Below are 12,406 nucleotides of genomic sequence, written 5' to 3'. Positions count from 1 at the left end.
TTGTCTCTGAAAGACCAAAGCATCTATTTGTCATTATGTCTCTCTCCTAAAGCTTATTCTTGCTGGGCTAAAACATGGCTTGCAACCACCTTTAAATGTGTTTTATTTATATCTGTTTAATAGTGTTCTAATGGTGGTGTCCAAACTGACTTTCTTTGTACAGTCCATTGTTTTGTTTCCCAATGCTCTGCCCATTTGACAAGACCCAGAGTCAATATAAATATAGACTTATCTCATTGGTTTGTTACCAACCAACTCACAGTTGTGTACATTACACATAATTCTATACATTGGGCTGACTGTCTCCTCCTTCTTTGACCTGTTTCCTGTTGGGCGTTCAGGTGTTGTAATGTCGCTCACTACTTCCACTGGCATCCCTGGAGGACAGTGTGCTAACAGTAAAAGCAGTTGGTCTACATTGCTATTTATCAAAGTTATCATGCTATCTTTAAGTCGACATATTTGTGAGCAGCAGGAGTAGTTAATATCTATGGCACTCAATTCTTAAGTTAGGTAAAAATCTCCAATTTGGAAGTGAGAAATAACTTCTCTATTATTTTGGCTTTTTTGAAAAAACACACCATTTCCATTTCAGGTGTGTGTGCTGATGTGCAGCTTTGTGACCTCCTTTGTAAAAGTCACTGTTGGTCCAAGAGAATACAGAATGAATTCTATACAGAATGACTGCAGATCATGGGCTAAACATTTAGTGTCCAAGGGGTCCAAAATTTTGCCCAACATGTTTTTCTAAGATGTCATGTTCTTCTGAGCCAACTCATTTGCGACTCCAAAAGCCTCAAGCCATTTTCTCTGCCATCTTGTGGCCACTGCCATAAAAACTGTTTTGCCTCATCTTCTGGCACCTACAATGGGATTTGTTTTGCTTCATGGCCCTAGAGACCCAGCCATTTCCCAGCTTGTTTAAGGGCATGAAGGACCTCCTGTTTCTGTAAGATCAATGGAAATCAGTGGCTCTCTTCGTTATTTGGTATATAGGGTCATTAGGTATATAAAGGTCATTTGGGGAAGGTGCTGTTTTTACAAGTCACTAGGTGCTGCTAAATGCAATTGATTTTCTCTCATTACATGACACTACACCCCAACCATGGATTGTATTCCCGAAAACATCACATTCTGAGTGGAATCTTGAAAATTTTTGAGATTCATTGCCAAATCACACATTGTTCAGTCATTTTGAGCCCATCGCTCTGTTTTTTCTCTTGATACGACTATTATGTAAATAAGATCTGTGAAATGAAACACAGGAAGGAGGCCCATGCCAATATTTGGGACACTCAACTGTGACAGTTGGTCACCAGGACACTCTCTGGAGGAGATTCTCTAGACTTTTGGTGGTGAATAAAGTCATGTAAACAGAAGTCGAATAATAATGAAGTATACTTGAAATCTGTAGAATGTTATAAATCAATGTTACCTCATTAAAAAGAAAAGAAAAAAATTAAAATGAAAGAAAAAGACTAGTTAGACTTGTCTCTTTATTTCTCCAGCTGGCCAGGACATAGACAGTAACTACTGAGATCAGCAGTTTTCTCTGGTGACATTGGTAGTGTTGACTGCTTGGAGCCAACATGGAGCCTAATTGCTTGTATCATGAGAGACTGAAATCTGGCTGAGGTCCTAGGTCAGTGGGCCAGGAAAGGTCATCTATCTGCTGGAAAAAACAGAAAGGGGAGAAGGACAACCAGTGAGGTCATCCCAAGGCAGCACTGGCCACTTCCTGCAATGACCCACTACCACTACACTTTTCATGACTTCCTGGTTCCTAGACTGAGAGCTCTGTAAAGCTGGAATATTTTCTTCATCTCTGTATTCATGGCTCCCAGCAGCAAGTCAAGCCCTGACGAGGCTCTAGTGACATTCATTCACTGATCGAATCAAAGTGGTTACAAATCATCATCTCACTACAGTCTTGTCCCAAATGTCCTGTCAGGAATGCTCTGCTCTCTCTCGGGATGTAGCAGATGTCCATCCTTAGAGAGGAGCCTGCCCTACACTCTCTAGGCCCTATGACAATCACGTGGGGTCAGCTCTGGTGATGACGGGACTGTCCTCAGGGCTTCCACTCAATGGTTCACCCTGTCATTAGGAAGAGATGTCCTCAGCCTCCCCTCCCATGCTCTGGGCTGCCACGACACCCAAGCTTATGAGAGCTACCACATTGTGTTGAAACTATCTGCTTGTATTCTTCCTCTCACTGCTCTGATTTCCTCAGGGAAATCTCACTCATATCTGAACTCCAAGTTCTTAATACAGCATAGGGGAAATTAAGCTCTCAACAAATATTTAAGAGATATTGTGTGTGAAGCCTTTCTCAACATAAATACAGATGAATATTATTAGTATGACTGATTCAGATGCAAGGGTTCCCTAGTCATGGCCCTCCTGGCTTTAGGGCACAACTGTTTAAAGTAAGAATGGAGATCTCCAGCCTTTCCTCAAACATCATTTATCCCTCTAAGCCCACACTTACTGGGAGGACATCCACTGTGAGGGCAGCCCCAAGGTGGAGGCTGGGGGTTCTAGGTCAGAGCCTCGTGGTCGCTTACTCCTCTTCTTGGAACAGGCGGTTCCCAGAAGTAAAAACCAACCCTGATCCATCCTTGGATCTCCTTGGCAGTTGCACAGGTTCGCTGTTGAGTAAGTTGCTCTCCCAGTCCTCACTGTCCAGCTCAGGCCTGCTCATGTGGAGCTGGGTGATGCTGTACACATTCATCAGTTTCCCTTGACTTTTCTGAACTCAACTTGGCCTGATTCTCACCTCCTTTGGCAAACACCTGCTCCACCAGTACCTGGCCATTCTTTGGGTTGTTTTCATCCTCCAAACCTGCTGATTTTCTTTTGTCCATCTGCTCTCTCAGTTCTGTGTTTTCAGCCCGTGAGCTCAGCTCAGGCTCCTGTAGGAGACACACAGAGAAGGGACCAAGGTCGGCTCTTGGCTGCAGTTCCCAGGGCACACTTAACGTACAACTCAGTCCCTCATGCACTTAGAGAAAACCGAGCAGGAAAGGATTTTGAGAATTTGAATAACAACCTTACCTTACAGATGAGCAAACTGAGGCCCAGAGAGAACAGGAGATTTTCCCAGGCTCCTTCACCACTTGATGGCGGCAGAGCCACCACACAAGCCTTGGCCACAAGATTCCATGTCCAAAAGCACCTACCACACCCTCCAGGAACCCACATCTGAATGAGAAGTGACATTGGATCAAACATCAGTATTTCCGCTGTTAAAACAAAAATATCTGAAGGACCTTGTCGGGGACAATTCTTTTATCACAGTTCTATAGTCTTCTTATGTATACTCAGTCAGTTTTCAAGCCTAGTTGGCACAATGAGACCAGCACACCCAAGTATTAAATACAATTTATCACAGCGACAATTGAAATGTACTTGGGGGGCCAGCCCTGTGGTTGAGAGGTTAACTTTGCGGGCTTTGCTTTGGTGGCCCAGGGTTTCACTGGTTCGGAACCTGAGTGCAGACATGGCACCACTCATCAGGCCATGCTGAGGCAGTGTCCCACATGCCACAAGTAGAAGGACCCACAACTAAAATATACAACTATGTACTGGGAAGATTTGGGGAGAAAAAGCAAGGAAAAAAAAAAAAAGATTGGCAATAGTTGTTAGCTCAGGCGCCTATCTTTAAAAAAAAAAAATGTACTTATGGGATCATCTGTGAAACGTCTAGCTCCTGTCTCAGAAGATCACCTTCCTGACAGCAGGCGCGCTCTTTGCCTTGTCCACCCCATCTCCCCAGGGCCTCCACAAGAGCCCGCCAGATAAACCTCTCAGGAAATAATTGCCAAGTCGATAAATAAGAGTTCCCAGGATTAACTAACTTTCACTGATGTCTTCTGGTCCCAACCACATCTGCAGTCAAACCCTATCCCAGGTCTGTGTTGAAGCAATAAAAGCAGGGCTGTAGGAAAGGCAGTCAGAGGTTCAAATACCAGCTCCACCATGGACCCAGAATGCTTTTGTGGAGGACTTCATTACCCTCTTTGAGGGTATTTATCTCATGTATAATAGAGAAGAACGTAGAATGTCAAAGAGAGAAGGCAGCATTGACCACTAGAGTGGTGGTGGATGATTAAATGAGATATCATGCAGTAGACAGGACTCCAATACACGGCCACCAGCTTCATAGTTAAAGACATCCACATCAGAGACAGTGTGGTGCTTGTTGAAAACGTCTGTGGTTAAGGCCCAAAAACTTGCATCTCAGAAAAAAACTCCAAGGACAATCTCATGCAAGGAAAGAGCCCCACCATTAAACGAACAATCTAGGATGGAAACCTCCAAAAGCTCTAGGGGCAGCAAGAATGACTCAGTTGGAGCACAGTAAGTCCTTTGTCCAAGGTGGCCTTTGTGTGGGAAATGTCCCCCTTTCCAGGAAGGGTTCTTACCTGATGTGGGACACAAAGAGGACCCTGCTTCCGCAGTCGGCCCTTTTAGTGCCTCCATTGTCCTTTAGGTTTTCTCCTCTGCTCTAATCGCTGTGGATTGCCATCCTCATCTGGGTCATTTCTGTCTGAAGACCTCTGTGATTGTATTCTCCTCTTGGAGAAAGAGATGGTGGAGATCAGTTCTGGGGCTCCACAGTTCTAGGCTTTCTCCTAAGCCGCCTAGGTGAGCGGAAAGAAATCATGACGGAGAGAAATCAGGTCAATAAAGAGGATCCCAGAGGAGCATGAGATCGCAAGGGCAGGCCCTCATGGGAGATAGTCAGAACCCCGACAGGATCAATATCAGACCTATTCAGGTGGAGAGGACACACCAATCAATTCTGTGAGCAGAGAATCCAGTCACGTCCTTCCAGACTTCTGATCTACAGAACTGTGAGATAACAAATTTGTGTTGTTTTATACCACTGTTTTTGTAATCTGTTAACAGGCAGCAATAGAAAACTAATTCAGATGCTTGTCTCTATTCTGCTGATTTTTCAATTTTCAAAACATGTATGCTAATCCCCATAAACTAAAAAAGATCAAAGAACCACAGTAAAAACCTTGTGCCGTGTAAATCTTGTGTTCCCCTTCCTATGACTGTTCCCAAGCCCGTGTATCATGAAGAACACTACTAAGGGCATTTCAGGCACTGGAGGAATGTCTCTTTAATGTGACCAACCAAACCTCTAAAGGAATAAAGAGGGCACAATACTTAACTCCACATAACATTCTCTACGAATCCATCATCTATCTCTATTTTCTATGGCAGATTATGTTTTAGCTCCTTGTTCTTCTGAACTCACCAGACAAGGTTTTACAGCAAGTACCAGTTCCCGGCATAGGTGAACCAATTCAAGGAGAGCAATAGAACAGCCACTATATTAAGTTCCCCAAACAAATTCTTTATATTGAATGCAATCTCTCCTCCTATTTGGACAATAAGTAAAGAACAGTTCTAGTTTTTGAACTCCATTTCTAACGAAAATTTCAATTTACAGGTCTCTATTTTCCAGTTTTTATTCTGCTCAATTCCAGTCATGGACACCTCACTCCTTAAGGTTGGTGCATTCCCAATTCCCTGCAGCCTGCACTCTTTCAATGGCACTCAGGGGAACCCAACCTCAAACCTCATCTATGAACCAGGCCCTCACCCTCAAAATCCAGGACAGTGTGCAAACCCAACCAGCAATAGCATCCACCCAGGAGGAGTGATATATTTGCACGTCTCTTGGCCCAGATTATCTGAGAGAACAGAGCAGTCATAACATAGAAGAGAACAGAGAAAAATCATACTGATTTCAGCTTTGCCAGGATGTCAGTGAAGTCAGATGAATGAGCATAAACTCATTGGAGGAACTCTCTCAAGAAGGGTTTAATTGTTGACAAAAATAGATGGTAGGTATAGATGCTACCCAGTGTTGTCAAGAGGGTGGAGAAAAGAATATTCTCTTAAATGATTGGGAATATGAATTGGTAAAGCTTCTTTGCAAGGCAGTAGGGTAGGATTTAGCAAAACTATACATGTACAAATATATTTCTAAACCCAGCACTTCTCTTTACAGGGACAGATGCTAGAGTAATACTTACACAAGCAATGATAGAGATAGATACAGATATAGATAGATATAGATATAGATATAGATATAGATATAGATATAGATATAGATATAGATATAGATATACAGACGTCCCATGCAGCATTGTTTGTAAAACACTGGAACCAATTCCATGTCCATCAATTGGAGAACACATTTATAGTGGTCCATCCATTCCCTGAAAGGGTCTGAAGCAGTTTGAAAGAACAAGGCAGATAATACCAATACAGATGGGGATGGACTGGGAAGAGCTAAGATGTACTGAGTATTTACTCTGTGCCAGGCACTGGGCTCAATGCTTTCCCTGCACATCTCATTTAACCCTAGGACAACCCAGGGAGGAAGAACTCCTATTTGACCCATTTTTAAGTGAGAAATTGAGCCACAGAAAATTCAAGAAACTTAGCCAACATCACCTGTTACCCTGTCAGGTTTGCACCTACAGCTTGTGAGAACAGGGTGCTCTCTTTCCTGGTTCTTTATTTTAGGGATTTCCAGAGAGAAAGAAAAGTACCAGCCTCTGATGCCCTGAACTGATCTGACACTCACAGCCTGACTGTTTTGTTCTCATGCTGGAAATAAACAATCTCGCATACAGAATATCAACCTCAGACAAGATTACTCTCAGACCTGGATAAAATGAGACAAAACAAGGCTACCTCATAATTTTGTCCAGGCAGAGACAAAGACAAGCTCACTATGCAACCTACAAAATCCCAAACATCCTCCTCTTTTTCTAAGTAAATGGCTGTTACTTCGTTAGTCCAATCATAGAGTTGCCCCTGCTGACAACAGTATTCAGTATGGAACAAAGCCTGCCTCCTTCCATCCTTCCCCAAATCACCCAGCCAAAGCCCAAATCCTATAATGCGTTCCTTCTAACACCCTCTTACTTAGATCATGGGGTGTGTTCTTTCTGGCTGCAAGGAATAAAAGACCAAAGTTGTTTAAGAAGAATTGTGTTCCTGGCGATTTGGCTTAAGGGAATTGATACCAGCTTTCCAGGATGAGCAGCTGTAAAAACCCAGCCTCAGGAAGAAAGGTTATGTTCTCTGTGAGATATCTAGGCTCTGAAACTCTACAACTTGTTTTCACCCTTAAAGAGAAAACAGACTCTTTCTACCTAATCCTTTTAGTAACCAACGTGACGCTTAGGAATTTAGGCAGGATTTTTCCACATCTGTTGAGGATAAGGTTAAGAGAGAACCTAGTTAAGAGAGAATGTGCCTCACAAATACAGCTTAAAAGGACCTGGGATCAGTGAAAACCCAGTAGCCCTCGCTGGGCCTGACCACCCTCCCTTCATCTGACAGATGAACCAGCCCACATATTACCCAATGAAAGGTGGGCGCTGGTCCTCTCTGCCAGGTCTCTCTAGCCCCAAGCTGCCACACCCTGGGCTCTTATCCCTTGTCTAAGTGCTCCAGCTCCAAAAGACCTTGAGTCCAAGAATTGTATGGAGATACCTACACTACCATTGTGTGATATCAGAATCAGAAATTTCTGTTGGTGACAAAGTGACAGGACTGTCATATGCCCACATTCAGAAGGAAAAGCTACATTTCTTGAAGAAATTACTCAAGTAAAGACGTCATTATCCCACCCACCTTAAATGTATGACGTTTTGCAGTGCATGTCTCTGGATCGCGTGGCAAGGGCTGTTCTAGCCGGTTTTGGTGACCGGCGCCTCCATCAAAGGCAGGGAGCACTTGGCCGGCTCTGTGGGGTCTCCTCCCGCAAAGGTGCAGGGCCTCTCCCTCTTCCTTTTCCCAGGAAACTGCGGGACACTGTTCCCAACTCCTTTCCCCTGGTGAGTGTGAGAGCGTCATGACTGCTCGTTTCTTCCCTGGAAATCCTGTTCCTCATATCTGTCCTTACCAGGCACACCTTTTGAGTTCATCTTTCTTCTCCTTTTATTCCCTTAAAATCTTGCTCCCATTTCTAAAACACATCCTTGGCCTGATCCTCAAAATCTTTTGTTGTTGCTCTTATTCCTTCTGATAGTTTAAGTCTTCAAGAGCTCTTGTTCTAAATTGGTCTCTGGATGAAGCACCATCCCCAGGAAGGAGGCCTAGCAGCTCGTGGCCTAAACCTGGAGGGTGATGACGTCACTTCTGGCTCAGTTTGCTGTCCTGCCATTGGCCGGGAGGGTGGAGTGGGAGGGGAAAAGTGCGGGCAGGAGGTGGTGCGTGGGTCAGAAGGAAGTAACAGTGAATGACACCAGGCCAGGGGCAGGTCTTATGCAGATGAGACAGGTCCAGGGGCTGGTGTTCAGACACCTGTTGGTCACAGACTCTATGACTTCCTGAGCCACAGGGATGGAGTCCAGGATGGTTGCCTGAATTTGAGAGCAAGTTCTCTGTAGAGGAGCCCGAGGGCTTGGGGAGGGTGTCCTAGAGACGGGAGTGGACAGTGTAAGGCTTTAAGGTTATGCCAAGGCGGCAGGTAATGATGATTCACGCGCTGTGCCACAGACAGTCCCAAAATGGATATGCTTCCTCAGGGTAAGGTTGCTGAATCATACTTCGTAGTTTGTTATCCCCGTCATTTTTTCAACTTTGAGGATCTGACTGTGTAAGATGTGACCCTGAGTCATGGTGCATGGGCTGTGTCCTGTTTGGGATTTCATGAGAGCTGTCTTAATCCCGAGCTGTTCTCCTAATCTTTCTTTCCTTCCAAATTGGCCACTCTAGCTCTTCTGCTCATCTACTGCTGTGGGCACTGAGTTCTCTCCTGCTCCCTTCATGAGACCTGCCACAGACTCAGGGGAGGACCAGCACTGGCCAGGTCCAGGGTCTTTACTGCTCGTTGCTTGGCTCCCGTTGCCGTCGGCTATTGGTTTTTGTTTGGTTGTTGCTCTGCAAGTGAGTGTGTGTGTTTTTTGCCACGTGTTTACATTGGGTGTGAAGTTTTGGGGACACATGAGAAAGCTGATGCTGGGAACCTCAGGCCACCTTCTGTGGGTTCTGCTGTTTCTCTGGCTGGCTGTTCTCTCCAGGTTGTTGACCTCTGTTGGAGGCCACTATCCCCTCACCTCTGCATTTGGGCATTTCCTGTCTACAGGCCTCTGAGATCCTTGGAATGCTCTGGCCACCCAGCCCTGGAGGAGCTCTTGCCTATGAACCCACAAAATGCCTGGAGTAACTGGGAAGTCCTCTTCTCTGCCATGGTTGTCAAACACACTTCCTTCTTAGAAGGTCCCAAGAGTTAGGACAATTCTGAGTCCCCCCACCCCCCACCCCCCAATAAAGCTTGGCACCTCAGTCCATGGCTCTAGAATGCACTGGATTCCAAGCTCCTCAGAGATACCCACTGTTGGTCCAGGGACAATAGGTCAGAGCTATGGTTGCCAGCACCATGTTTGTCACACAGGGCCTCCTCCAGTCCTGGCGCCACCACTTGTCCAGTTGGGACCAGGGCCCACCTCCTGAGCTTCCCCTGTGGGTCACGTGGATGCAATAGTGTCCCACACCTCCTCGTGCTGTGCAGATTGAGATAGCCCAACTGCTCACTTAGCACAGTTTGTGCTTCCTGGTTTGATCTGCATCGACAGAATGATATATTTTCTTCAACTGGATAACACAATATGCAGAAGGCTGCATAAAACGTAAACATACACCTTAATGAATGGCTATAAATTAAAATAACCCCCACCTGGATCAATAGCTACAATTTATGAGGCTTCCAGAAGCTTCACACATGCCCCTTCCTAATCACATTTTCTTCCCTGCCCTTAGCAGTAACCAGTCTTATGTTCATGGTGTTCCATTCCTTGTTTACTTCATAGTTTCGTTCATTATGCACTCCGCACAGGTCTGGGTTTAACCTGTAATCATGCAGTGTATATTCTCTTCTGTCTGTATTTTTTCACTAAAAATTATGGATTTAGGAGTCATGAGTGATCCTCCATTTTCATGGCTAATGAACCATACCCCAATTTAGTTATCCATTCTATTGACGATGGACATTTGGGTTGTTTCCAGTTTGCGGCCTTTTCACACAATGAGGCTATGGTTCTTATTGTACAGGTGTCCTAAACTCAGTGGATTACACAAGAAGGAGTGGAATTCTGGGGTCCTATATTACGCCTGTCCAAGACTTTCTGAGGTTAAAAAATAAATTATAATGCAAAGCTTGCAGATTGTAAAATTCATATGAACAGAATAGAACAAACTGAATCCAGGTGATGTATTGGATATATAGATGCAAGCTTACATGTTCAAGTACTAATCAGTGTGTTTCTTTGTACAGCCTCCCCACTCCATTCAAGTTTGACATCTTCACATATCCAACTAGAATGACCTGGGAGGCCTAGAACCGATTCAGCAGGGGTTCCCCATGGCTCCATGAGGAGACCTGGCTTGCACTTACTTTTCTCTTGGGAACTTTTTATGCTTTGGACTCTCCAGAACCACAAGACCAGGATTTGGCAAATGAAGGCCTTGGGAGGGAGAGTTGGGAGGCTACAGTCCTGTTGCAGGTGGAGGATTTGGGCCCAGGCTTGGGGATATCCAGTGGAAAAAGAATCTCCAGAACCAGGTCACGGGAGGAGGAATGAGAGGCTGTTCCTGTAGAAAGAAAGGAGGGTGGAGGATGAGAGACCAGGGTCAGAATTTGTGTTTGCAGAATCGGATAAAGGGGAGTTCCAGAGAGAGGGGCTGCCATTCAGGGCCAGGGACTACAGCCACCTTGGTATTCAGCTCCCCATCCTCCACCTCTTCCTCCTTCTCCTCCTAATCTGCGCCTCCTCCCATATCCTGCCTCTCCATTCCCCTCCCCTTCCTCTTCCATCTCATGATGGCACACAGGGGCCATAGGGAGCCACACAGTAAGTATAGGAAAATGTTTTAATCTATTTTAATATCAGAAGAAAGATTATTCTCTTCTGGTCAAAGAAAATATTTTAACACATAATAATAACAATTCATTTCCATTATGCCAACACAGTGGTAAAATATACTTTTTAATATTTTATGGGTGAGGGGGCCAAGGAAGGCAAAAGTGCATAGGGGCCACAAAAGTCATCATGTGAATTGTGTGCTTTGTGTGCATTTGCAGTGTATTGTATCTGAAAGTAAAGACCTATACAGCCAATCAAACAAGGGCGAAGGACTCAGCATTGTAGTGCAAGGCCTTTGTCCCTGGTGGTCTTTGGCAGAATCTCCCCTCCTCCAGGGAAGGGGTCCTACTTGGAGGGCCCAGAATAGATTCGTCCATCTGAGCTCTTAGCTCTTTCAGTCCCACTTTGGTACCTCCTCTCCTCTTGGTGCTGGATGTTCTCAGTGCTCATGGGGAGAATATTTTCTTGAAGACCACAGTTACTGCCTCCACTATGGGGTGACATGAAGAAGAGATGCCTTAGGCACCTTATCAGTGACCCAATTTTCTCCACATCCATGTGGATGAGCTGAAGTGAGATAACGATTTAAAGAGATCAGATCACTCAAGAGGTTCCATCCAAACCTGGCAGCACAAAGGCAGCTCCTAAGTGAAGAATCAGCCCTACTGTATGGCATCCAGATAACTGTTTCCTCGGCCACATGGTCCCTGGAGACCACTGTGGGTGGGAGACAAGGAGAGAGACAGCCGTGAGGAGGCAGTGGAGGGCCCCCAAGTGTATGAGAAGAGAAACAAACAAACAATGAATCAATCAATTGAAAAGAAAGGTGTGTTTTAATTATGCTGGAGGGCAGGAGGCTGTGATTCCTATCTTCTGGGTAGAATAAAGTCCCCTGAGATAACACCTTGTAAGTCAGGAATCTTCATGAGACCCCATATCACCTTATAGTCGCTGACCACAAAGCACAAGGCTCCCAATGTCAGAGCTCCGAGCTGCTCAGCTCCTCCTTGAGGGTCTCCAGTGAAGGAGACCGTCCTTCTCAGCAGCCCCTTTCCGTTGTTGGCTTCCCTGTGCTGATCCTTCCAAACACTCTTTCTCAAATCCCCAAATTTCTCCTTGTTCACTCTTGCATGTGCAGGAAAAAACGTCAAGGGTGCAGTATTTCTCAGGGACTTTCTTTTATTGAGTGTTCTATGTAGGTCATTCATCAATCTGTTTCAGTTTGAATTGTCCTGTGTCTTTTCCTCAAAGAAAGAATGTAAAATTTTACATATTCTTCTTTTAGTCTCTACTAATCTTTCATTCCCTTTGGAGAGTGTGGAGTCAATCTGAGAATAATAGTTTATGACTAGGGAATTTGGCAAAAGGATATTTATCCCAATGGCCGATTAGTGTTATTCTTAACATTCGCATCAAAATGTTGACCCAGTTTCCCTCCGCAGCAACATAACGGGTTTCATATAACCCAGGGAAGTCAATGTTGGCATCCCGGTCTCCCTACT

General features: G+C 44.9%; 1 long non-coding RNA gene across 1 annotated transcript in view; it reads right to left on the bottom strand.

The window, feature by feature from the left end:
• Positions 1 to 690, bottom strand: part of LOC139081518 (uncharacterized) — a 29,961-nt gene extending 29,271 nt beyond the window's left edge. Inside the window, exon 1 of the long non-coding RNA XR_011536667.1 lies at positions 582 to 690. This is a non-coding gene — a long non-coding RNA (uncharacterized lncRNA). The remainder of the gene's footprint in view (positions 1 to 581) is intronic.
• Between the last annotated feature and the right edge of the window lie 11,716 nt (positions 691 to 12,406).

Source organism: Equus przewalskii, unplaced genomic scaffold (genome assembly GCF_037783145.1).
Source record: "Equus przewalskii isolate Varuska unplaced genomic scaffold, EquPr2 ChrUn-12, whole genome shotgun sequence".
In the NCBI taxonomy this organism is placed as follows: domain Eukaryota; kingdom Metazoa; phylum Chordata; class Mammalia; order Perissodactyla; family Equidae; genus Equus; species Equus przewalskii.
Note: the sequence above shows the minus strand (reverse complement) of the source record. Positions and strands in the feature narration are given on the sequence as shown.